Below are 6,204 nucleotides of genomic sequence, written 5' to 3' on the forward strand. Positions count from 1 at the left end.
GTAGCCTTATCAAGGTGTAGAGATAAAAAAAAATATCTTAAAATTCATTTGTACATAAATGGAAATGTAAAAATAACAAAAAAATGTCGTGTATAAAGAAGGAAAAGAAAATTAATTGATGTTTTAAATTGTGTTTTTGCTTTATATTTTTTAATGTATTTATATTTAATAAAATATATTTAAAAAACCATTCTAATAATTTTTCAAAAATAAAAACAAAACTGAAAAATAAGTTGTTTTTGTTTCCTGTCACTGAGTAACGGATTAACCTCTAGTTTTTAATAAATGAAAAATAAAATAAAAACAAAATGATTAATTGATTTTAAAATACTTATTGTGTTAAGTAATTATATTATTGTCAACATGAAAGATATCGCCATACAAATGCAATAAAGTGGATGTGTTGTTACACATTTGAATTAATTATATTACAATTTTAAAATTTGTATCATTTTTGATTTGAACAGTCAATAAAAATATAATAAATAATAAATGAGTTTTTTAATAAAAAATATTTGAATTAAACAAACAATATTTTAAAGAAAAAACATTAAATATTATAAAAATAAAATAATAAAAATGTTTTTTGTTATCTAAAACAATTGCATACGTTTGTCACAACCCAAACAACTGGTTTAATTGTTTACAAATTTCATTAATACATACTATCAAACAAAGAATAACAAAGACACAAAACAATAAAGTACAAACACAACTTAATATAAATACAATTTAATCGTGTTAAATATTAAGATGTCGGAATAATCACTTATTATAGTGCACAATGAACACGACATTAAACAGCTGAGAACTGTTTATACAAAATATAACGTAAAATATTAACAACAACACAAACAATGAAAATAATAAATTAGGTATTATTAATTAATTTTCATGATGATATTAATTTAATTACTTTAATTATATAATATTTTGATTTTAAAAATGAAGTCGATTAAAATATATGTATAATATAACCGGTTCTAAAATTGATTATAAATTGTATTCATTGAAATTAATTACAAAAATAAAGTTAGTGACATTACAATTATTTGAATTTAAAAATAAAAATAAAAAATCTTTCTGATTTTTATTGAAATGTTTTTTGGAAAAAATATTAAAAAATAAATAATTTAATTTTTTATTGGAGCTTATGTTTAATAATTGTGGCATATTGTTTGTTCAATGAAAATATTAAAGAATTTGTATTAGTGTACAGTCTTATTTGGTTGTTTTTATCTTGTAAATAATTCAATTTTTCTGTTTTTTTTTCAATTTTTATCGATTTTAAATTTATTTAGTTTTAAAAATGCAATAATTATTTAGTAAAATAAAACGATTTTTTTAATTTACAAAACTTGTTTTTTATTTTTGAAAAATTATCCAAAATATCGTAAATTATCCTAATTTAATCCAATTATTTCTAATTTATTGTAATTATCTGGACACAATAGATAATTATCTTAAATTATTAGATTTTATCAACAATATTATACAACATTACAGTTAGACAAGTTTGCCTTTAATAGAATAATTTGACTTAAATGGTTCACGTTAATGGTTTAAAAACCAATTAATATAGTAAACAGTGGGTTAAACAAGAGAATAATCAAACGGTTAAATAAAATAATATTTAAATTATTATTAATTCTATTGATTTATGTCACACTCTGATCTTGAAAAATAAAACCAAGACACATGTTAATTATTGTTTTGTATATTTCGATGTGTTTGTTTCGTCGAGTTCAAACGCTCCGAAACACGTGCCGCCTCATTCGGAAACGTTTGTATTACTTTATATTTATTTTAATATGATAAATCAGCAGTATTTTTTATCGCGATGGAAGAATACTGCCTTTAACTTAATTAAATAATAATATCCATAAAAACGAATTCAACACAAGGAAAAACTGCCAAACCTCCCAAGAGTGTGATTTATTAAGAATCATCGCTTTATTTTGGCCAATAAAAAGTGGACCAACTTTTTAAAGAGCTTGTCTATCTTGTTTTTGGTTTGTTCTTAAGAAATGCTCGTTTAATGGAGAACAAGAAAAATAATAATTACACACTCTAGGGAAATTAGACTGTATTTATAATTGAAATGTTTTGGTTACTTTATTTGACAAATTTTGATAAAACTTTATTGTTTGTGATCACATTAAAATGTTGGTGATGATCATGATCGTGTGATAGTTTATAATTATCTTTACTTTTTTCATTGCTTTCTTATTCTTTATGTTGTGTGTTTGGGTTTTTGGCTGCTTTTAATTATTCAATTTTTTATATAAACTTGATAATAAAAAAGCAATTAATTAGTTCGGGTTATAGTTCAAAATTTTATTATAATTAAATTATAATATTTACCATTTAACCCAAACTTGTCGTTTAAGTCAAACTTGTCATACTGTATCTTTATTTTAATAAATTTATCCACATTTTATTTAAAACAAAAATAAAAACAACAAAAATGTTTATTGATAACATTTTTTTTATAATTTAAAAATTAATTATTTAGGTTGACAGGATATTTTAAATAATAAAAAAATATCATTCGAAATATCAAAAAGAAACCAACTTATAAATTATCTCGACTAAAAACTCTCTCCACATTGTATTTTTGCAACGCTCTAATGAGGCTACAACATCTGATGTTTCAATTGAAGTGAACACATTACTGAGTTTTTCTAGTAAAGATTCAAATGTTGTCCATGTACGTATTTCTTGTTCTGTTCTTCGTTTCCAAATTCCAAATATATTTTCTATAGGATTTAACTCTGGCGAGTATGCGGCGTTAAACACTACACAGTGATGAGTGCCAACAACAAGTTCATCGATGTCGTTGTGTATTCACATTATCACACTAAAAAACAACGCGAACGTTTCTCTGATCATAATATGGCATGAGTCTTTTAAAATACGCATTGAAAAAAAGGCTTGTTGTTAATTCCATTAACAATATTACAATAACTCATTCAGTTTACATCTATTGCACATACACTTATCAATCGATGCTTCCTTTTACCTTTTGTTATAAAGCACTTCTTTCCAAGTTCACTCCATCCTCTACGCACTCGTTGTAGCTATCCTCCACGAAGTTTCGTCCAAACACACCCACGAGTATCCCTCGCACATTCTCGCGTACAATTTTTGAATCGCATTTATTCTTTTGTCTTTGTTTACTTCCGAGTTCGATTCAGCACCTCTTGTAGTCTCTCTTTTAAAAATCAATATCGAAAGTTTTTTATTTTCATCAACACCAGTTTTTCATCTCATGAAATTTGTAATAGACGGAACGATCTTGTTTTTCTCTTCCAGTTTTTATTTGTCTATTCCCACAATAATTACCGGGTGCTTGACAATTTCTTCAAATGTTTTATACTCGTATTTCTACAATGTCTCCGACGTTTACAAAGTCATCCATTACCATCATTACCTTTATGTATACTCTCATCTGATGCACCTTTGTCATAGAGTCATTCTCCAAAAGTCTTCTTACCAATACTTGATATGGAGTCACACGACTTTTTTGTTATAATGGTTTTTTGGAATTATACTATCCCCCTTTTTTAAATTAGGCAACAATGACTTACAATTGTAGTTTGGAATACCACATTTAGAGGCATATTTGCCAAGTTGCCATTCATCTTCATTTTTTTCTCCAAAATGCAATTAGCCTTTTTTCGCCTTTAATATATAGGGGGTCTATAAACTGGTTGGGAACCATAAACTAGTTGGGGAATTAATTAGAAACTCTTAAAGGAAAAAACAATATTTACATGTATTTTGGAAAAGAAAAACCCTGCTCTGCAGTTTTGGGAAGTATAAAACATGTTAATTTCTATTTTTGTTTTTGTTGTTTTGCAATTTTAGAAATTAATAAAAACCAATGAAACCAAAAAACAACCAATGAATAAAAACAAATCATTTATATTTTTTGTGGATAAAATAAATTATTTCGGAAGAGAATCGCGTTCTCTTTTTTATCATATAACACACATTCAAACATTTTGTTCACACGCCACACAAAAAGTGGTCAACAACCGTGCCAAATTAAATTATCTCGCTCTCACACATATTATAAATTATATTTTATCACAATCTCCTTCGCATATTGTAAATATCGTAATGAATGACTGTTTTGAGTTCAAAATATTTTCTTTTATAGTCCAAAATTCGATTTTTTAAAATCTGTTGACTTTTAAATCCATTTTAATTTTTTTGTAATTTTACCTTATTTAAAATTTGAATCGAAAAGTAACAATGTTTTTGATTAATACAATTAATTTTTTAATATAATAAATTATTAAAATTTAATTGTTTATCGAGAATTATTTGAAATTATTATAACAATTAATGGCGATTAAAATATTTATTGAGAGCATTTTAATAAAATAACATTATTTTTATAAAATGTTTTTACTCAAGATGTATGTTATTTTATACTATTATATGCTATAATTATTAATGATATTTATTATGCTTATTTATTAGTTTATAAAATTATTATTTTATTAAGAATAATTATTCAAACATCAACTTATTCTTTAATAAATAACAGTGATCAGACACACAACATTCAAATAGAGTATTTAACATGTTGTTAACAGCTTTTTATTAACAACAAAACTCACTCTTGATATCCAAGAATGTGTTCAATAAAGTTGACTTTATTAATTTATAAAACTAAAACAATATTATAATTTACTATCAACAAAACAATTTATTTTTCATTTTATTTTCAAAAAATCAACAACCTTACAATTATAAATGTAGTGCATTTACCTGTCATTCATTTCATTTTATTTATTCAATAGATGTTATCAAAGAGTCCATTACAACAATTTGAAATACCAACTTTTCAAAATAAAAAAGATAAATTATTTTAACAGGAATTCATTTTTTAACTTTTTATAACACACATTTTAACATATTACCCTTTATGACGAACAATAATATTATAAACTTATCCCAAATGTATCATATATAACACTTTGTGTTTAAACATATTAAAATAAATATCATCGTTAAGAGAAACCATGACCATTTTTAGATAAATACAAAAACAAAGGTCTCATTTTTCGTTCCAAAAAACAAAAATTATTGCAAATTTTACCCGTCACTTCTTAACGGGTTTGTTACAAAACAATATTTGTAAAAAAATATTTTTAAAATTTACAAATACAATACTTGATTTACAAAAAGCGTTTATTTTATTGGCCAGTTAATAAATCCATTTTCCTTCCGCAAACAAATATATCAAAATTGTTCCAAAAAGTGAGCGAAAACGGAAAATCAAGGGTTTTTGTTCTTTGAATAATAACAATAAATATTAATTGATTATGTTTTACATTGTTTTAATTTCGAAGTTTTGGAGCATTCCCCAACTAGTTTATGAATCCCAACCAGTTTATAGACCCCCTATAATATGAAATTACTACGGAATAACATTACAGTCAAGATAAAAAGTCGGATGCTGAGAAAAAGGCGGATGCTAATCTAAATATAAATTTATTTTGGTGTTTTTCATTTTATTAATTATTTGAATGATTATTTATATTAAAATTTATAGTAATTATATAAATAGTAATATAAGTGGGATGCGGGTCTTAAATTAAAACTAAATATTTACTATATTTTATTTAAATGTTTTAACAAACTAATAAATGAAGTTGAAACTCAGAACTGTTATTATCAAATTGAACAACAATATCACCCGTTTGTGCTTTTAAAGAGATTATTTAAGTGTTGGGTCTATTTTATTGATGAAATATATATTCAATTATACATCCACATCAACTAACACATAGAACAGAGAAAGTGGAGGGAAAATGATAGTATTACATTAGAACGACGGAAGTAAAAGAACTCAATTGAAGCTTCTACAAACTTATAAAATATGATTTGTTTGGAAGAGGCAGTATGGTTTTATAATTCAAGGTGATGTCCAAGCTTACTTCTCCAAATCATTCCAAAATATAAATTCACACTGTTTCCATTGTGGAATGGTGTTGTGTGTTGACTACAGACTAAATGATTGTTTAAACTTGTTTTATTTCTTACTACTTTTTATTTAGCAATACAACTGATAGTTTTTTATGTCTGCTTATATTAATGCATATAATTATTTATTCATTGTGCTATATGGTTATGATAGTATTGAAAATAAACATTAAACATATAACTTATAACGTCTTGGGAGAGTGT

The sequence above is a fragment of the Entamoeba invadens genome, assembly GCF_000330505.1.
Source record: "Entamoeba invadens IP1 unplaced genomic scaffold scaff_1105074726709, whole genome shotgun sequence".
In the NCBI taxonomy this organism is placed as follows: Eukaryota; Evosea; order Mastigamoebida; family Endamoebidae; genus Entamoeba; species Entamoeba invadens.